At 41.1% G+C, this 22507-nt stretch overlaps 1 long non-coding RNA gene across 1 annotated transcript in view; it reads right to left on the bottom strand.

Moving 5' to 3' along the window:
• Positions 1-221: 221 nt before the first annotated feature.
• Positions 222-22507, bottom strand: part of LOC145510501 (uncharacterized) — an 89258-nt gene continuing 66972 nt past the window's right edge. The window contains exons 2-4 of the long non-coding RNA XR_014057058.1: positions 10833-11054; positions 8855-8985; positions 222-596 (exon numbers count right to left, since the gene is read on the bottom strand). This is a non-coding gene — a long non-coding RNA (uncharacterized LOC145510501). The remainder of the gene's footprint in view (positions 597-8854; positions 8986-10832; positions 11055-22507) is intronic.

Below are 22507 nucleotides of genomic sequence, written 5' to 3'. Positions count from 1 at the left end.
ACGCTGTGAAGGGACACAGGGTATTGCTCATTAAAGGAAAATCCTCTCCCTCTGTCGCAGCAAAACATATGCCAACCAGGAATATTATGAAGCCAAATTCGTCCCCATTTTAGGTAAAAGGATGAAACTGTCAAAATACTACAGCACCATCATTTTGAAATTAAGACCTGTCAAGGAACAAAGGAGACTATCTTAGGTACATAATCTGCGGAGAGTCAAGGTCAGAAGCGAGTGGGTCCTTCTCATTTTATTCATTTTTTCCACAGGTACGAAAAGATTACATCTAGCAGATGGAGGCTTTTAGCATAAAATAAGCTCCTGTGGCTGCATTTACTTGCAACAACAAGAAATATATAGCTACAGATGGCCATCTGTTTCTTCATTTTAAGGTAGAGGGCAAAGAAAGTTTTTCAACTTTAGTTTTTTTGACTTTACAGACTAATCATTATTTTTAAGCACAGATATCATTAACAGCTCCCATACTGTCCAGCCTCGTTCAGTTGGTCCCTCCCCTGACTTCTTCCAGTTCATCACGGTGCACCAAGAAGTTCCTTCAGCCGATCACGTCCTCAGAGAGTCACTTACAGTTGGAAGACCTGGCACAGCAAAACAGAACAAACAAAAATGCTGTCCAAATAGCCATGCCATGAACCTTAGGGACAGCGAGTAAAATTCAAAAGAATACAGTTTAACTAGTTAGATACTAGTCTGGGATTTTCCAAATGCCAATTTCAGAAGTCAGGTTACAGAGCCAGCTTGGAAAATCCTCCTAAAGACTGAGAGCAGGGGCTTCCAAAATAGACTCCCAATTTTCTTTTTCCCACAACAGAGAATGGCAAGAAGGACACAACATCCCAACACCCTTTGCAATTACCCATATCTTTTTAGGGTTGTCACTGCAAGAGAATGGATTGGGGTGTGTATGCATATTCAGTCACTCAATTCTGTCTGACTCTTTGCAACCCCATGAACTGTAGCCCACCAAACCCCTCTGTCCATGGAATTTCCCAGGCAAGAATACTGGAGCGGGTTGCCCTTTCCTACTCTAGGGGATCTTGCCGACTCAGGGATCAATCCTGCATCTCTTGTATCTCCTGTCTATCTTTACCACTGTGCACCTCACAGGCAATAACTAAAACCACTTTGTTTCATTTCTCTGGTGGAGGTCTGCAAATCAGTAAACTAACATGAAGAAGCTAAATTATCTAGATAACAGCATTTTTCCTCCTGAACCAAATTAACAGATGCAAAAGACAAAATTTCCTACTTCATGGTGGTATAATTCATCCCCAGTTGCTATGAGACAGGCACATCCTAAAATACCCTCATCTCTTTAGACACACATTAGGACAAAGCATTTAAGCAAACTATGTCCTGGAAACTAAACGTATAAACTTATTACTGACTCTGAGGAGAGGCATGATGGGGTTTTCTAACTAAAGGAATACCACCAGTCCTACAATAGAACTAAGGCAAGGCTCACTGCTTTGCTGTACTGACCCATGCCACCCCTCTGCTTCCTATGCTGGGCCAAAGATCTGTCCTTCTGTAACTTCAGAAGAGCAAGCCTGACTTGGTATAAAGTAATACTTTGGCCACCTGATGGAAAGAACTGACTCATTAGAAAAGACTCTGATGCTGGGAAAGATTGAAGGCAGGAGGAGAAGGGGACGACAGAGGATGAGATGGTTGGATGGCATCACCAACTTGATGGACATGAGTTTGAGCAAGCTCCGGGAGTTGGTGATGGACAGGGAAGCCTGGCATGCTGCAGTCCATGGGGTCACAAAGACACGACTGAGCGGCTGAACTGAACTAACTGAAGCTTGGAGCTCTATAAGTCAGTATTTTTTACAGGCCTATTCTTTGCACCAATATTCGAACACAATTGTGCCCCACACTGAACTTGTGCTGGCCTGTAACACCACTTCATGCAAAGAAAGAGTGGCCCATTACTTCTTAAAAACAAACTGATCTGGGAGACTGTGGATTTTGTTGATTTTTAGCATTTAAGGATATTCTGAGAACCAATCTTTTAAGGTTCTACAACTGTGCTGTTCTTTACAGTAGCAACAAGCTACGGGTAGCTGTTTTTAAATTAATTGAAGTTAAATAATTTTTTTCTGATTTTAATTTATTTATTTTTGATTGGAGGAGAATCGCTTTACAATATTGTGTTGATTTCTGCCATATATCAACATGAATAGGCCATAGGTATACATATGTTCCCTCCCTCTTGAACCTCCCTCCCACCTCCCACCCCATCTCACCCCTCTAGGTTATCACAGAGAACCAGATTTGAACTCCCTGCATCATACAGTAAATTTCCACAGGTTATCTAATTTTACTTATGGTAATGTATATGTTTCAATACTACTCTCAGTTCCTTATTCACTATTATATTGCTGTATCTCAGGTCCTCAATAGCTGTGGCTAGTGGCTACTATAATAGACAGAACAGCATAAAACATTTCTATTATTTCCAAAGTTCTTTTAGACACAGCTGCTCTGGAAGCTTAATTTGGAAGGAATCTTTTAGGACTCTCGAGTTTTACTTACCATTTAGAACTTCCTATATAAAATCCCTAACAGTCTGAAAAAAAAATTCTAAAGACAAATAAGCTAAGATGTTTAAAGCCTGTATGAGAGCAGTTTATCAAAGTCGTTAAGACCCCAGGTTTGAAGGTTCGAGCTTCATTTGAGACCTAGTTCTTCTACCTGCTGGCTGTGTAATTGAGCTTGTCTCCTCATTCTGAGCCTTGGTTTCTTCACTGTTCATGACCCCTTCACAGCCTCTCCCCACATCCGTCTATAGTAACAGAGCCCAATATATTTCAAGAGTTAGAAGGATGGGCCCCACTCCAGTTCTTGGGGATGCAGTTTTGTAATGGGTTGTTAGGGGGAACTCTGCTGGGGAGGATTTCTGTGCTCAAATAAAAGAACACCACCTTGGGAAAAGCAGAATTTTGACGCTTCCATCCCCTTCTTGCCTACTATATGGACCTAATGCTTCAAGCTAGTTTATGTGAGAAAAATAAACCCCTCACTGTGTGGATCACAATAAACTGTGGAAAATTCTGAAAGAGATGGGAATACCAGACCACCTGACCTGCCTCTTGAGAAACCTGTATGCAGGTCAGGAAGCAACAGTTAGAACTGGACATGGAACAACAGACTGGTTCCAAATAGGAAAAGGAGTATGTCAAGGCTGTATATTGTCACCCTGCTTATTTAACTTATATGCAGAGTACATCATGAGAAATGCTGGACTGGAGGAAGCACAAGCTGGAATCAAGATTGCTGGGACAAATATCAATAACCTCAGATATGCAGATGACACCACCCTTATGGCAGAAAGTGAAGAAGAACTAAAGAGCCTCTTGATGAAAGTGAAAGAGGAGAGTGAAAAAATTGGCTTAAAACTCAACATTCAAAAAACTAAGATCATGGCATCTGGTCCCATCACTTCATGGCAAATAGATGGGGAAACAGTGGAAACAATGGCAGACTTTATTTTCTGGGCTCCAAAATCACTGCAGATGGTGATTGCAGCCATGAAATTAAAAGACACTTACTCCTTGGAAGCAAAGTTACGACCAACCTACACAGCATATTAAAAAGCAGAGACATTACTTTGTCAACAAAGGTCTGTCTAGTCAAGGCTATGGTTTTTCCGTTAGTCATGTATGGATGTGAGAGTTGGACTATAAAGAAAGCTGAGCGCCGAAGAACTGATGCTTTGGAACTGTGGTGTTGTAGAAGACTCTTGAGAGTCCCTTGGACTGCAAGGAGATCCAACCAGTCCATCCTAAAGGAGCTCAGTCCTGGGTGTTCATTGGAAGGACTGATGTTGAAGCTGAAACTCCAGTACTTTGGCCACCTGATGTGAAGAGCTGACTCATTTGAAAAGACCCTAATGCTGGGAAAGATTGGGGGCAGGAGGAGAAGGGGACGACAGAGGATGAGATGGCTGGATAGCATCATCGACTCGATGGACATGGGTTTGGGTGGACTCCAGGAGTTGGTGATGGACAGGGAGGCCTGGCGTGCTGCGGTTCATGGGGTCGCGAAGAGTCGGACACGACTGAGTGACTGCACTGAGTGATTAAGTTTGTTTACTGTTACCTACAACCAAAAGCACTCCAAACTGATATTTCATCTTCTATCAGTTACTATTAAGTTTAGCTGTTTAATTCCACTCCTGGTTATATATCCAAAGAAACAAAAGCACTAATTCAAAAAGATACATGTACCCCAGTGTTCACAGCAACATTATTTATAATAGCCAAGATATGGAGGCAACCTAAATGTCCATCAACAGATGAATGGATAAAGATATGGAATATTTATATATACAGCTTCCCAGGTGGCACAGTGGTAAAGAATCTGCCTCCCAATGCAGGGGATGCAAGAGATGTGGCTTCAATGCCTGGGTCGGGACGATCCCCTGGAGTAGAAAATGGCAACCCACTCCAGTATTCTTGCCTGGAAAATTCCATGGACAGAGGAGCCTGGCAGGCTACAAGTTCATGGGGTCACAAAGAGTCTAACATGACTGAGTGACTGAGCAAATATACATATATACACATATACATATACTGTATATTATTTATCCAAATAAAAAGGAATGAAATTCTGCCATTTTCAACAACATGGATGGACCTGGAGGGTGCTACACTTAGTGAAATAAGTCAAACAAAGATGAAAACTGTACATTACCACTTTAAAATGTGGAATCTAAAAAATAAAATAAATGAATGAATGCAACAAAACTGAAACAGACTCACAGTTGTAGAGAACAAACTAGTGGTTACCAGTGGAGAGAGGGGGAAGTAAGGAGGGACAAGATAGGGTTAGGGGATTAACAGGTACAGACTACTATGTGTAAAATAGACAGCTACAAGGATATACTGTACAGCACAGAGAATACAGGCAGTATTTTATAACTTTAAATGGAATATAATCTATAAAAATATTGAATTACTGTGCTATATACCTGTAAATAATGTACTATTGTAAGTTTATGTAATAATGTAGTATATTTCAATTTTTAAAAGTTTGGCTCTTTTAACAGAAGACCTCAAATAATGGAAGCTGTAAAGATAGAGGTTAATCTCTATCTCAGGTAAAACGGATCTGAAGCAGACAGTCAAAAGAAGGTATAGCTCCATAGGCATCCGGGCCACTTGCTTCTTCTCTCTTTCAGTTCCATCATCCTAGCCTTTGGCTTCCATCTGCAAACTTATCGACACTCCTAGTGGCTACTGGAGTGCAGCCATCACAAAGGCATGCCAAGAAAGGACAAATAGGCACTTCTTCCATATGAATTAGCTCCATTTGATAGCTAGAACTACCTAGATATTCCTCATAACCCTCTCACTTATAGATCATCTGTCAGAAAAGCTACGTGGCATACCTGGTTACAAAGCAACCTGGGAATGCAGTCTTTGAGCTGGGAGTCACTGTCACAACAGCAAAAATCAGAGTTCTGCTATTTAGGAATAAAGAGAGAATGATTCTTGGGTGACAATTGTTGTGAGATAAAATCAGCTAATACAGATAGTGTTTGGCACAGTGCATGATATAGAGTAAGCTGAATAAAAGCTGAGGGTAGGGTAGGAAGAGAGCAAAATATCTTATTATCATTACTTTTGAGTTGTTATATAACCCGTTGGTTTTTGTTCCATTAATACAGTACTCCCCAAACTTACTTATTTGTGGTTTTCCAAGATTCATATACCATCCATGCTATTACTTACTATTTTCTTTATATCCATTTGCCTTTTTTTGAGGTATAGTTGGTGTGAGATATTATATAAGCTTCAAATGGACAACAGAGAGAAATCGCCTTGACTTTTAAACTTAAATGTAAGTAAACCATTTCTATAAATAGGAAAACAATATTCTTCTAGTAAAAAGAATAACTGTTATAAAAATGTTCACTTGGGATATTCCCTAAAACCATCTCATGTGCCACATTTCAAAAAACATTTCCCTATTGAATTCTCTGAAATACATGACTTTTGTGATTGATTGTCTCAGGTTCGCTTTGGTCATTAATCAATCTCTGCTGCTATTTATCTGCTTCATCTAACACTATAAGATGGAGATTATGCCTTAAATATCTTTAGTAATTAGCAAAACTGGCATTTTCTTTAGGTTCAATCAATCTTTAATAAGAACTGGGGACAAGAAAAATATGCTTATGGGACTTAACAGAAAGCTGATGCATTCAGCAGCTTTTGTTTTCTCTTTTTGAAAATCTAGACAGAATCCCATTGAGAAGTAAGTATTAAACATGGTGTCAACTTCAAGTAGGTTCCATATCTTCCTTAACAGTCTCTAACTGATCTGCATTTAGCTTTCCCAGAAAACTCCTCAACATGACATTCAGTGACCTCCATGATCCCTCCCTGCACTCCTCCACACAGCCTATGTTCTCGTCAGAGCACACCCAGCATTCTCAAGGCCCCATGCTATTCCTTATCTGCTACTGGCATCTTGATTCCCTCATATGTAAACTGGGAACTTTGCCTCCTGCCCCACTTAACCACTATGTCCATCAAGAGGATAAAATAAGACCATATTGTGAAATTTCTTGGAAAGGTGTGAGTCAGTATAGTGTCAGATGATGCCGTTTAAGTCAACTGCCTTCATGACGAAATGGTTCTGAGTATGGGCTCCACTCTCAGAGAACCTGCTTTACCACTTTTCACGTGCTGTGTGACCTTGGAAAGTTACTGTACCTCTCTGTGTCTCAAAGTCTTCCTTTGTAACATGAGGACAGCACTTAATACCACATGGGTATTGTGAAGATTCAAAGAATTAATACACATAAAGCACCTAGAACAGTTCCTGGCACGTAATGAACTCTTGGAACCCGTTAGCCATTATTGCTATTATTGTCTCCAAAGAGTAGGCTCTATGCTGTGCTTAGTCACTCAGTCTTGCCTGACTCTTTGCAACCCCATGGACTGTACCCCGCCAGGTTCCTCTGTCCATGGGGATTCTCCAGGCAAGAATACTGGAGTGGGTTGCCATGACGTCTTCCAAGCGATCTTCCCAACCCAGGGATCGAACCCAGGTCTCCTGCATTGCAGACAGATTCTTTACTGTTTGAGCCACTAGGGAAGCCCAAGAATACTGGAGTGGGTGACCTACCCCTTCTCCAGGGGATCTTCCCGATCCAGGAATTGAACTGGGGTGTCCTGCGTTGCAGGTGGATTCTTTACCAGCTGAGATACCAGGGAAGCCCAAAAGTGACTTTCATGGGATGGACATGCTACATCACTTCAGTCATGTCTGACTCTTTGCAACCCTGTGGACTGTAGCCCACCAGGCTCCTCTCTGTCCATGGAATTTTCCAGGCAAGAATACTGGAGTGGGTGGCCATTCCCTTCTCCATGAGATCTTCCCGACCCAGGGATCGAACTCAGGTCTCTTGCATCACAGACAGATTCTTTACCATCTGAGCTATCAGTAGGCTCTAGAGTCAGGCAAAATTTGGTTCCAAATCCTAGCCTCATGTTTCTGTAGTGATATGTAAATAGGTCACAAATCTGTATGCCGAGGAAGTGGTTCTTTATCCATCTCCCTGACAGACCAGCTATCTCCTCCCAGTCCTCACACCCTGGGGAACGGGAAGCAAGCAAACAAAACAACAGAACCTCGGGAAAGTCGACTCCAACAAACCTAGACTGACACGATAATTTAAAATTCCTAAGGTAAGGCTTACTTGCTTTAAATATCAGTGTACTGTTACGGATTTCCACTCCACCCCTGTTCTTCTCCAAGATGACACTGACTGGGAGTGTGGCAGGCAGACTGATGTAACCCTCAGGAGAAGTAAGTCCCTCCTTAAGTTCTATGACGTAGGCACCTCACTGGCCTCACTCCAGTCCCTGCCCTGGGGCAAGAGTAGCCCTGGTTTCAAACTGACTTTTTTTTTTTTTTTTAGTTTTTTTTTTTTTTAATTTTATAAATTTATTTATTTTAGTTGGGGGCTGACTTTTGAGTATGAGCTGTCAGTTGGGAATCTCACAGTTGCTCTGTCCCTTGAGTGTTCTGCTACTGCTGAAATTAGTGTCTGATACACCCCACCGGAAGGTCTCTCCTCTGATAATGGCCTAGAGAGGTTCTCTAGTTGACTTGATTCTCACCTCAGCTCTTACTAAAGCTGCTGTATCATGTCTTTCATCTAAAGCCCAGAAATAGGCAGTCCACGCACAATCTCTATAGCGCAGAGCTGTTGTTGCTGTTGTTATTATTTAGTCGCTCAGTCGTGTCCAACTCTTTTGCAACCCCAGGGACTATAACCTGCCAGGCTCCTCTGTCCACGGGATTTTCCAGACAAGAATACTGGTTTGGGTTGCCATTTCCGTCTCCAGGGGATCCTTCTCAACCCAGGGATCGAACTCGTATCTCCTGCATTGGCAGGCAGATTCTTTACCACTGAGTCACTTGGGAAGTGCACAGCTGACATTCCTTCAAACCACCAGGGTCCTCTGAAGAAGGAAGGAACGCCAGGGGTCCCTCCACACCACAGGATACCAAAGCCAACTGAGAAAAGCCAAGCATTGGTCATCTCTTCGCTCATCCATGCTGGGCTACCAAGTTTCCTTTGATGCAGCTGTCCCCCAGTTTGGAGCATGGAAGACTGGAGACAAGCTCTGCCCCGAGTCCCAAAAGTGCCTCGAGTCCAAAACCCACGACCTTGTCACTCCTCGACTGACCCCATTACCCTCACTTGCTCCATCCCAGAGTCCAAATGGGGAGATGGGGGCCCACACGCCCAGCTCTGTTGCCCTTGCACTTCTCCCCACACAAACCCTGGTCAAGAGGAGTAGGTTCCTACCTTCCTCATCAAACTTAGCCGTATGCTCCCAGGGCAGGATGCTGAAGAGCCTTGCCTAAGGTGGAAGAGGTGTCTTCTCCATCTATGGAAGAAATGATGATCTAATTTTTCTAAGTCTTCCTCTTGATATGCTAAAAATAATAAAAAAGTAAATAAATATCCTACCCTCCTCCATTTTCCTCTCCCTATACTCCCTCTTCTAAAACATGGCTTTTAATCTTACTATTTTGTTCCTAAATCTTATATTGAATGTCAGAGTGCACTAGCTTATTATCTTCACATTTCTGCTATAATGTTCCTTATACCTTCTCCTCCCACCTGAAGTAGATGAATGATTCAAAGCCAACTGGGGAGTCAGAAAAGTATATGGAAAAGAAAAACAAGAAAGTGCATTCACTTTCTCAAAATATGACCCCTATTGCATTTATCACCTGGGGCAAGTTTTATAATTTTTTATTGGAGTATAGTTGACATACAATATTATATTAATTTCAGGTGTACAACATTTATATACATTATGAACTGATCATATTAAGTCTAGTAATGGTCTGTCACCACACAAAGTTATTGCAATACTATCAACTATATTCCCTATGCCAAATATTGCATGCCCATGACTTATTTTATAACTGAAAGTTTGTACCTCTTAACCCCCCTCACCTATGTTGCCCACTCCCCCACTCTCTACCCTCGGGAAACTGCCAGTTATTCTTTGTATTTATAAATTTGTTTCTGTTTTGTTTTGTTTGTTCATTTTTTTGTTTTTTACATTCAGCATTTAAGTGGAATCATTTGGTATTTGTCTTTCTCTGTCTGACTTATTTTTCTAGACCCTCTAGGTCTGCCCATGTCATTGCAAATGGGAAGATTTTATTCTTTTTTAAGGCTTAGTAGTATTCCATTGCATATATATACTTTTATATATATTATATAAAATTTATATTATATATAGGGGTGCATGTACCTTTTTGAATTCATGTTTTCATTTTCTTTAGGTAAATACCCAGAATTGAAATTGCTGAATCATATGATAGCTCTATTTTTAACTTTTTGAAGACTCTCCATACTGTTTTTCATAGTGGCTGTACCAATTTGCATTCACACCAACAGTACATGAGTTTTCCCTTTCCTTCACATCCTCACCAATGCCTAATACTTGTGGTCATTTTTTTAACTGAAGGATAATTTCTTTACAATGTTGTATTGGTTTCTGTCATACAACAACGTAAATCAGCCATAAGTATACATACGTCCCCTCCTTCTTAAACCTTCCTCCCACCTTGCTGTCTTTTTCATGAGAGCCATTCTGACAGATATGAAATGATATCTTAGTGTAGTTTTGATTTGTATTTCCCTAATAATTAGCGATGTTGAGCATATTTTCATGTGTCTGTTGGTCATCTCTATATCTTCCCTAGAAAAATGTATGTTTAAGTACTCTGACCATTTTTTTTTTTTATTGCAGTACAGTTAATTTACAAGGTTGTGTTAGTTTCTGCGGAGAAGGCAATGGCACCCCACTCCAGTACTCTTGCCTGGAAAATCCCATGGACAGAGGAGCCTGGTAGGCTACAGTCCATGGGGTCGCTAAGAGTTGGACATGACTGAGCTACTTCACTTTCACTTTTCCCTTTCATGCACTGGAGAAGGAAATGGCAACCCACTCCAGTATTCTTGCCTGGAGAATCCCAGGGACGGCGGAGCCTGATGGGCTGCCGTCTATGGGGTCGCACAGAGTCGGACACGACTGAAGCGACTTAGCAGCAGCAGCAGCAGTTAGTTTCTGGTATACAGAAAAATATACATATATGTTGTTTTTCTTATTCTTTTCCATTACAGTTTATTACATCTGCACATCTTTATCAGATTGCTTGGGTTTTTCGTTATTGAGTTGTATGAGTTCCTTATATATATTTTGAATATTAACCCATCATCAGACACATCATTTGCAAATATCTTCTCCCACTCAGTAGGTTACCTTTCCATTTAATTGACGGCTTCCTTTACTGTTCAAAAGTTTTTTAGTTTGATGCAGTCCCATTTATTTAGTTTTGCTTTTATTTCCCTTGTTTGATGAGATAAATCCAAAAAAAATAATGCTAAGACCAATGTCAAAGACCATACTGCTTATGTTGTCTTCCAGAAAAATCTTGGTTTCAGGTATTAAGTTTCATAATTTTCTGAGCTCCGGTTTCATTATCTGGAGAAAAAGAAATTATAATGGCTTTAAACTACAGAGTAATTGGAATGATTAAATTTTTGAAAGACTTGTAAGCAAACAGTCATAGCAGTATTATTCATAATAATCCAGAACTGGACACAATCCAGGTGCCCTTTGATTGATGAAAGGACAAGCAAAATGTTGCATATCCTCACAGCAGAATGTTATTCAGCAATGCAAGGGAATAAATACTGATACATGGTACTGCATTGATGAATCTGAACAACATTACGCTGAGTAAAAGAAGCCAGACTCTAAAGACCACGTATTGTACGATTCCACTGACATGTAACGTTCTGAAAAGAGAAACCCACAGCAACAGAGAATAAAACAGTTTCGGGCTACAAGGTGGGGTGAGATGGACTGTAAATGGGCACAGAGAACATCTTGGGATGACAGAAATGTTCTAAACCTGGTTTGTGATGATGGTGGCACAACTCTATAAGTTTACTAAAATCAACGAATTGTATATTTGCTATGACTAAACATTATGATATGTAATGACACCTGAATAAAGTATAATTATAATTTTTAAAATAATGTGTGTGTCTTTACACACAGAGAGGAATATATGTGCATTTACGCACGCACACACACACACACATATATACACAGTGCCTGGCACAGAGTAAGAACTTAAAAGATGTTCATCACATCTGTTATCATTATTGAAATGTATATTTATTGTTATTAAACCTCTTGTTTCATATCCTTTACATAGTTATTGCCCTAAAATAATTTAAGAGGCTATTTATGTTTAGAGGATTATCTGCTTGGTTAAAATACCTATTATCAAATTCTTAGTATCCTCAAAACCTCTAGAGCTGCACAGAAGTTTAGCAAATGTCTTCATTATTTTAATGCACTTTATAAAAATAGATGAATAGATATTAGTAGAGTATTGTTAGAATTTTCAACCATTCTTTTGCCTGTTGTGAAAGTCAGTTTTCCAAATCACAATACTTGAGACTAAAAATAAATAAATAAAAATTAAAGCATTTGGCACACCTGCTTCAATCAGGTGCAGTTGCCTTTTTATAGAACATTAATATATTTACTATTTGACTATGCCAAAGCCTTTGACTGTGTGGATCATGATAAACTGTGGAAAATTCTGAAAGAGATGGGAATACCAGACCACCTGACCTGCCTCTTGAGAAACCTGTATGCAGGTCAGGAAGCAATAGTTAGAACTGGACGTGGAACAACAGACTGGTTCCAAATAGGAAAAGAAGTACGTCAAGGCTGTATATTGTCACCCTGCTTATTTAACTTATATGCAGAGTACATCATGAGAAACGCTGGGCTGGAGGAAGCACAAGCTGGAATCAAGATTGCCAGGAGAAATATCAATAACCTCAGATATGCAGATGACACCACCCTTATGGCAGAAAGTGAAGAACTAAAGAGCCTCTTGATGAAAGTGAAAGAGGAGAGTGAAAAAGTTAGCTTAAAGCTCAACATTCAGAAAACTAAGATCATGGCATCCGGTCCCATCACTTCATGGCAAATAGATGGGGAAACAGTGGAAACAATGGCTGACTTTATTTTTCTGGGCTCCAAAATCACTGCAGATGGTGATTGCAGCAATGAAATTAAAAGATGCTTACTCCTTGGAAGCAAAGCTATGACCAACCTAGACAGCATATTAAAAAGCAGAGACATTACTTTGCCAACAAAGGTCCATCTAGTCAAGGCAATGGTTTTTCCAGTGGTCATGTATAGATGTGAGAGTTGGACTATAAAGAAAGCTGAGCACTGAAGAATTAATGCTTTTGAACTGTGGTGTTGTAGAAGACTCTTGAGAGTCCCTTGGACTGCAAGAAGATCCAACCAGTCCATCCTAAAGGAGATCAGTCCTGGGTGTTCATTGGAAGGACTGATGTTGAAGCTGAAACTCCAATACTTTGGCCACCTGATGCAAAGAGCTGACTCATTGGAAAAGACCCTGATGCTGGGAAAGATTGAGGGCAGGAGGAGAAGGGGACGACAGAGGATAAGATGGTTGGATGGCATTACCAACACAATGGACATGGGTTTGGGTGGACTCTGGGAGTTGGTGATGGACAGAGAGGCCTGGTGTGCTGGGGTCGCAAAGAGTCGGACATGACTGAGCAACTGAACTGAACTGAACTGAATATTTTTACTGTTCCCTTTAGCTCTTATAAAAGAGGCTTCTTCCTTAATATTTAAAAGCATCAGTACGTCACTCAGAATTTATAGCCATTTAGTCCTATTTATAGGATAATGTCTGTTTCAGCAGAAAAAGAAATCTGAGGCACATGTGCACCTCTCCCTAACCAAGTACTCAGGCACATCTCCACGCTCTTTCTTGAAGGAAGCTTTTCTACTTCACACTAGACACAAATGACCCCCCAATCTATATTCCCCACCCAGGGTCCAAGGCCTTGTTAGCCTTCCTCTCCATTCACCCAGTGTCCAAAACGCATTTATTTTGTCTCCCCAAACCAACCTTTCCCTCAAGCCAACCAGGTTCCTAACTCTTCATTCCCCTGATCTATACACACTCCCTCCTGCTTACCCGCTGCCGTTGAAAGCTTACTCCTGCCCTACTGCAAGTGCCTTCACTCCTCCAAGGGAACAACATGCTTGGAGGCCTGCTTCAGACCCTTCTCTCTGTCCTTATGTCCTTCCAGCTCCATCCTTTTACCTAACACTCAAGACAATTCATGCATTTATTTCAGAATAAGCAGCATTTTTCCCCCCTCCAACATTAATTAGATTAGATTACAAGCTTCTTAAAGACAATAACCAGGTCGTCTAGTTCTCCGCGATTCCTCTGGTTCTGGTCTGAAGAAATCACCTCCCACTGTACACTCACTCACAGGCATATGCTTACTAAGGAAACAGCACACTGCATTGCCCATACACTTAAATATTTAAGCACACTTGCGTGCTCTCTCTCTCACTCTCTCTCTCTTACTCTCACACTTACTTGTTCTCTCTCTAAAGTGAATTCATCCAGTTCAGTATTTCTAAAACCTCATCCCAGCATCAGCATCACTTGGAAACTTGTCAAAAATGCAAGTTCTCAGGATCCACCCCAGACCAACTGAATCTGAAAATGCAGAGTCCAGTGATTCATGGTTTAAGTAGCCCTCTAGATGACACTTCACTCACCTGAATTGGAGAACCACCTTCCTAAATTAACTGTCTATGGGATGCAGCACCACTGTAATTGACATCAGTGTAGCTGCACCCCCTCGAAATTACCTATACTTCCAAATTGTCGGTTGCCCTATGACAAAGACCTCTGTCACCCTCCAGACACTTTGCCTTTACTGCAGCCAGACAACCACAAAATAAGAGAGACAGCAAACCAACTGGCTAACTTCTCACACTGTTTCCAGAGCTGAGCTGACATTATTAATGATCATCATCAGAGATGCTGATGGAACTGAAACAGTAGCTTTGGTGAAAACCATCTTAGCTTGTGCTGCTCTGGAAACAAGAGGTGGGAAGGGGTCAGCCTTGGCCAGATGGAGAAGGACTGGTCTAACAAGAAAGATAATTGGCTGCAAAGCTTTGAGCAGGACTTAGGACGTATAAAGCAGTGATTTTTAAACTTTTTTATTGAAAAAAAAAAGTGGAGAAGAGGGCATAGAAGATCTCTTTCAAACAGCGGGCACAATGGATATTCTAACAGCATATAAAAGTGTAGTATTTTTCATTTTAACAAGTCCTTTTACGGGACGGCTCTTGTTTGAACATTTGGAGCCTCTGAGAAGACATGCCCCTTTCTGTGGTCTGCAAATAAATATACATTTTAAAATTCTTCTAAAAAGAAAATGAGTGGAAGTAAATACATTTTCCTGAACAAGGCAAGTTTGCACAGATATTTGGAGGAAGGGATATTGGGATCCAAGTGAACGAAAGTCATAAACTTATTGAGTCCCTTTTGTATGTGTGGCTCCGTGCCAAGAGGTGATCACCACCTCCACAGCCAGCCACCATTGTTTCTTGCCAGAGCTTCCTAATAGCTTTTTCTGTTTCTGTTTCTGTTCCTGGTCTGCAAACAACAGCCAGAGACTCTGTTGAAATATAAATAAGCTCACCTCACTCCCAGGTTCAACTCCCCACCCAAAGACTGCCATCACATTCAGAATAAAGTCCACAGTCCCAACCCTGACCTCCTCCACTCTTGGTGATCTGTCCTTCTTCATTACCTCTAACCTCTTGTGCTACGATTCCACCCTTTCCTTACTCCACTCAGCTCCTCTTTTTTTTTTTTAATTTTTGTTTTGTATTGGGTTATAGCCAATTAACAATGTTGTGACAGTTTCAGGTAGACAGCAAAGGGACTCAGCCATCCATATATATGTATCCATTCTCCCCTAAACTCCCCTCCATCAAGGCTGCCACATAACATTGAGCAGAGTTCCCTGTGCTATACAATAGGACCTTGTTGGTTATCCATTTTAAATATAGCAATGTGGGGACTTTGGGGGAGAATAGGTGCATGAATATGTATCGCTGAGTCCCTTTGCGGTCCACCTGAAACTATCACAACGTTGTTAATTGGCTATAATCCAATATAAAATAAAAAGTTAAAAGATAAATAAGTAAGTAAATATAGCAGTGTCCCTAACTATGTTCCAAAGTCCCTAACTATCTCTTTCCCCTACCCTTCCCCACTCCTTAACCATGAGTTAGTTCTCTAAGTCTGTGAGAGAAGAAGTTTCTGTTTCTGTTTTGTAAGTAAGTTTATCTGTATCATTTCTTTTTAGATTCCTGCATATAAGGGATATCATATGATATTTCTCTTTGTCTGACTTACTCATATGATAATCTCTAGGTCCATCCTTGTTGCTGCACATGGCGTTATTTCATTCTTCATAATGGCTGTCCATTCAGCTCCTCTTGCCTTATTGTCGTCACCAAGCACATTCCTACCCCAAGGCTTTCCATCAGCTGTTTTCTCTGCCTAGACTGCTCTTCCAGATCACCAGACCCATTTCCTTCTGTTCCATGTCACCAGGGCAGAGAAGCCTCCTACGGAAAGCAGCACATGTGCACACAGCCCTCCCTTCACTCTCTCTCCCTTTATTCTCCTGTTTTTTCTTCACATTCTATATATCATCGTCACATTTTAGCCTTATCCTCCATCAACAATATTAGCCCCATATGAGCAGAGAGTTTCTGTTTTGCTCACGGTTATATCCTCAGCACCTAGAATAGAGACTGGCACACAGTAGGTGCTCAGTAAAAATTTGTTGGATAAAATAGCTGTTAAATGGATGAGAGAACCTTAGTCACTAAGGATGCAAAAAGACAAGTTACAGATCTCTACTCTGAATGAGCTCACAGCTGGGTTCATATGTATGTCCTTTCTCCGCTTGAAGAAGTTAAAATTTCAGGTGTCAATTATGCAAGGTATGTGCTTCTCATATTCACATTTGGAAAAAGCACAAACATGCTAGTGCTTGAACTGTTTCTGTAAACTGTTTGCTAAGTCAGATTGATCCAGTAGGACCCATGAGGACAACTACTTACAAATTCAGTGACTCCTTAAAAACGAATCTGTAACCCATTCACCAGAAGTAGCCGTGCTATTTCTCTCTGATGGTAGAGCCAGGCATCTATAAGTTACTTAATAATAGGTGACTTTTCTTATATGTTAGTCTCAAGAAAAAGGGAGTGATGCACCTTTAAATACTTCTCTCTGCAAGAAGATCAACAAGATATATGGTTTACCTAACAGGTAAAAAATGTCACTTTATAAGTGATTCCCCAGAGAGTTAGAGAATACCCAATAATCTTTCTTCCATCAAGGCAAGCAAAATAATCGTTGCTATGAGAAATGCAGTTTGCTCATTAAGTCAGAGTAGCATGTCATGAAATTGACATCAGCAATACTTTTCCTCTCTCATGGTTTGTTTTAATGAACCATTATGAAGGCATTCTCTCTCTCTTTAACTAGTTGTGGAATAAAATGATTTTTAAAACACCCTCCAGAAAACCCTCACTCTTTGTATTGTTTCCTTCGTTGGTGTCCTTTTCTACATTAGACTCATGAGATAACAGCTTTTTGCACAAATCAGGACTTGTTAATGAAATATTAACCAAACATTGCTTAGCCATTCCCCTGCAGAACCTAACTCAGCCTAGTTTTCAAATGTGCTGCAATGCAGGAGACCCGGGTTTGATCCCTGGGTGGGGAAGATCCCCTGGAGAAGGAAATGGCAACCCACTCCAGTATTCTTGCCTGGAGAATTCCATGGACAGAGGAGCCTGGTGAGCTACAGTTCATGGGGTCATAAAGAGTCGGACACAACTCAGTGACTAACACTTTCACTTCACTTTCAGACATCCCTTATGAAGACATACCCAAGGATTTTAAGTCAGATCAAGTGAATGTCTAATGGGAGGATTTCTTAGGCAAAGAAAGGTTTTAAATCTCACAAAGGTTGAAATCTAAGCCTTTGTGAGTTGACTCTTTGTGAATTGTGGGCTGATGACCCATCTGTGCACACACCCAGAAGAAGAGCTGACCTCTCAGTTCATCCCTTCTGGAAGGAGGGTATCCATGGGAAAAACCCCATCATGTCAAGCCAGGCAACTGGGGCTTTTCTAATGAGAAGCCTCCCTCTAGTCTGCAAAGACTGACTCCTCAAAGTTTCCTCTGGACCAAGAACAGCAAGCACTCTGCCACTAGCCTGGCATCAAAGATGAATCCAACAAGAATTTCATTCCATCATGCCCCATATTCTTGCCTCACAAACAGTCAGAATCCTAAAAAGCTGATGGGTGAGATGTCCCCTTTCTACAGATGGCTCTTAGATCTCTACTGTGCTTCCAGTCCTGGCGGTTGTAACTCTATAGAGGAGTCTCTGCTAAAAGCCTGGATAGCCAGGCTAGATGGGAAATGAGAAACTCCAGCAGGTATGGAAGGATGAAGTTTTCTCAGCCTTTGGATCTAAACCTATGGTCATTCTGGCTGCATGACTCTGCTCTGAGTGGTTCTGTTCTGTGACTTCAAGGACATATCAGGAGTGATCAAGCATCTCTACCAATGAGTTCTTCAAAAAAAGGGTGCTGTTATGTTTTATTGGCCAGAACTTTCAAAGATAGGGACTCCTGATATTGAAATGGAGGAATGGAAAGGGAAGGGCAGAGGTGTCTGTGGGTTAAGAAAGAATGAAAAGCTTTAGCTGACATGTCAATGAAAACATTCAGCTTAGGAACCTAAGAGTTCTCATATTCTCTTGAGTATAAAGGAAAGAAAATAAACAAAAATCAAGAGAACCCCAAAATAAGAAAAAAGGTAGAGGTTACAGATTCCTGGGAACACTAGGTTAGTTCCTTTGGGAGCCCCTTCTCTCAATAACAGTCTGATGCTCAAGTTGGTTCTTATTCTGAACGATTTGTTGGTAGTACTTCTGGATATATGAAGTATATAGTATCTCAGTTTGAAGTTTATAGTATTTAGGACCAACAGACCTTATAAATAAAAGGATGTAACATTAGGGAAATCACAGAAAACTAATCAAACTGATCACATGGACAACAGCCTTGTCTAACTCAATGAAACTATAAGCCATGTCGTGCAGGGCCACCCAGGATGGAGGGGTCATGGTGGAGAGTTCTGACAAAACGTGGTCCACGGGAGAAGGGAATGGAAAACCACTTCAGTATTCCTGCCTTGAGAACCCCATGAGCAGTATAAAAAGGAAAAAAGATAGGACACCGAAAGATGAACTCCCCAGGTCAGTAGGTGCCCAATATGCTACTGGAGAACAGTGGAGAAATAACTCCAGAAAGAATGAAGAGACAGAGCCAAAGCAAAAACAATACTCAGTTGTGGATGTGACTGGTGATGGAAGTAAAGTCTGATGCTCTAAAGAACAATATTGCATAGGAACCTGGAATGTTAGGTCTATGAGTCAAGGCAAATTGGAAGTGGTCAAACAGGAGATGGCAAGAGCGAATACTGACATTTTAGGAATCAGTGAACTAAAATGGACTGGAATGGGTGAATTTAACTCAGATGACCATTATATCTAGTACTGTGGGCAAGAATCCCTTAGAAGAAATGGAATAGTCATCATAGTCAACAAAAGAGTCTGAAATGCAGTACTTGGATGTAATCTCAAAAACAACAGAATGATCTCTGTTCATTGCCAAGGCAAACCATTCAATATCATGGTAATCCAAGTCTATGCCCCAACCAGTAACACTGAAGAAGCTGAAGTTGAACGGTTCTATGAAGACCTACAAGACCTTCCAGAACTAACACCCAAAAAAGATGTCCTTTTCATTATAGGGGACTGGAATGCAAAAGTAGGAAGTCAAGAGATACCTGGAGTAACAGGCAAATTTGGCCTTAGAGTACAAAATGAAGCACGGCAAAGCCTAACAGAGTTTTGCCAAGAGAACACACTGGTCGTAGCAAACACCCTCTTCCAACAACACAAGAGAAGACTCTACACATGGACATCACCAGATGGTCAATACCAAAATCAGATTGATTATATTCTTTGCAGCCAAAGATAGAGAAGTTCTATACAGTCAGCAAAAACAAGACCAGGAGCTGATTGTGGCTCAGCTCAAATTCTTTATAGCAAAATTCAGACTTAAATTGAAGAAAGTAGGGAAAATCACTAGACCATTCAGGTATGACCTAAATCAAATCCCTTATGACTAATCAGTGGAAGTGAGAAATAGTTTCAAGGAACTAGACCTGATAGACAGAGTGCCTGAAGAACTATGGATGGAGGTTTGTGACATTGTACAGGAGGCAGGGATCAAGACCATCCCCAAGAAAAAGAAATGCAAAAAGGCGGTTGTCTGAGGAGGCCTTACAAATAAGTGTGAAAAGAAGAGAAGCGAAATGCAAAGAACAAAAGGAAAGATATACCCATTTGAATGGAGAGTTCCAAAGAATAGTGAGGAGAGATGAGAAAGCCTTCCTCAGTAATCAATGCAAAGAAATAGAGGAAAACAAGAGAATGGGAAAGACTGGAGATCGCTTCAAGAAAATTAGAGATACCAAGGGAACATTTCATGCCAAGATGGGCACAATAAAGGACAGAAATGGTATGGACCTAACAGAAGCAGAAGATATTAAGAAGAGGTGGCAAGAATACACAGAAGAACTATACAAAAAAGATCTTTATGACCCAGATAATCATGATTGTGTGATCACTCACCTAGAGCCAGACATCCTGAAGTGTGAAGTCAAGTGGGTCTTAGGAAGCATCACTATGAACAAAGCTAGTGAAGGTGAGGGAATTCCAGTTGAGCTATTTCAAATTCTAAAAGATGATCCTGTGAAAGTGCTGCACTCAATATGCCAGCAAATTTGGAAAACTCAGCAGTGGCCACAGGACTGGAAAAGGTCAGTTTTCATTCCAATCCCAAAGAAAGCACTGACAAAGAATGTTCAAATTACCATACAATTGCACTCATTTCACATGCCAGCAAGATTTTGCTCAAAATCCTGCAAGCTAGGCTTCAGCAGTACTTGAATGGGGAACTTCCAGATGTAGAGCTGGATTTAGAAAAGGCAAAGGAACCAGAGATCAAATTGTCAACATAGGCTTGATCATAGAAAAAGCAAGGGAATTAAAAAAAAAAAAATCTGCTTCACTGACTATGTTAAAGCTTTTGACTGTGTGGATCATGACAAACTGTGCAATTCTTAAAGAGATGGGAATACCAGACCACCTTACCCACCTCCGGAGAAATCTGTATGCAGGTCAAGAAGCATCAGTTAGAACTGGACATGGAACAACAGACTGGTTCCAAATAGGGAAAGGAGTACATCAAGGCTGTATATTGTCACCCTGCTTATTTAACTTACATGCAGAGTACATCATGAGAAATGCACAAGCTGGAATCAAGATTGCCAGGAGAAATATCAATAACCTCAGATATGCAGACAACACCACCCTTATGGTAGAAAGTGAAGAAGAACTAATGAGTCTCTTGACAAAAGTCAAAGAGGAAAGTGAAAAAGTTGGCTTAAAGCTAAACACTCAGAAAACTAAGATCATGGCCTCTGGTCTCATCACTTCATGGTAAATAGAAGGGGAGACAATGAAAACAGTGACAGACTTTATTTTGGGGGGCTCCAAAATCACTGCAGATTGTGACTGCAGCCATGAAATTAAAAGACGCTTGCTCCTTGAAGAAAAGCTATGACCAACCTAGACAGCATATTAAAAAGCAAAGACATTACTTTGCTAACAAAGTTCAGTCTAACCAAAGCTATGGTTTTTCTAGTAATCATGTATGGATGTGAGAGTTGGACCATAAAGAAACCTGAGTGCCAAGGAATTGATGCTTTTGAACTGTGGTGTTGGAGAAGACTCTTGAGAGTCCCTTGGACTGCAAGGAGATCCAACCAGTCAATCCTAAAGGAAATCAGTCCTGAATATTCATTGGAAGGACTAATGTTGAAGCTGAACCTCCAATACTTTGGCCACCTGATGCGAAGAACTGACTCACTGGAAAAGACCCTGATTCTGGGAAAGATTGAAGATGGGAGGAGAAGTGGATGACAGAGGATGAGATGGTTGGATGACATCACCTACTCGATGGACATGCGTTTGAGTAAGCTCTGGGAGTTGGTGATGGACAGAGAAGCCTGGCATGCTACAGTCCATGGGGTCACAAAGACTTGAACACAACTGAGTGACTGAACTGAACTGAACATTAGGGAAAAGACATTTAAAACATTAAAGAAAACACTCAGGGACACTCTATAGTCTCCCAAAAACTTAAAGAATTTTTGATGGAAAAAAACACACCAGGAGGAGCTGACCCCAGCAGATTGCCATCATAGAGTACCAGGCTCCCACCTCGCTGTTTCCCCAGTGGACTACCAAAGCAGCATGAAGTCAATCCAAGGGAGATTGGCCTTTGCCTTATGAATTAATCCCATGTAAAATGTTTATATATTCATTCTGAGCCATCTGCCTTATCAGCCTCGGACCCTCAGTGTAAGTGAAGGGAGTCCTCAACCACAGTTAGTGTATGGATTCTTCAGTTCAGCTCAGTTCACTCGCTCAGTCGTGTCTGACTCTTTGTGATCCCAGGGACCGCTGCACACCAGGCTTCCCTGTCCATCACCAACTCCCGGAGCTTACTCTAACTCGTGTCCATTGAGTCAGTGATGCCACCCAACCATCTCAACCTTTGCTGTCCCCTTCTCCTCTCTCCTTCAATCTTTCCCAGCATAAGGGTCTTTTCCAATGAGTCAGTTCTTCGCATTAGGTGGCCAAAGTATTGGAGTTTCAGCTTCAACATCGGTCCTTCCAATGAATATTCAGGACTGATTTCCTTTAGGATTGACTGGTTGGATCGCCTTGTGGTCCAAGGGTCTCTCAAGAGTCTTCTCCAACACCACAGTTCAAAAGCATCAATTCTTCACCGTTCAGCTTTCTTTATAGTCCAACTCTCACATTCAT

Source organism: Giraffa tippelskirchi, chromosome 6 (genome assembly GCF_054371585.1).
Source record: "Giraffa tippelskirchi isolate mGirTip1 chromosome 6, T2T-mGirTip1v1.2.pri, whole genome shotgun sequence".
Taxonomy (NCBI): Eukaryota; Metazoa; Chordata; class Mammalia; order Artiodactyla; family Giraffidae; genus Giraffa; species Giraffa tippelskirchi.
This window is presented reverse-complemented; position numbering and strand designations above follow the sequence as displayed.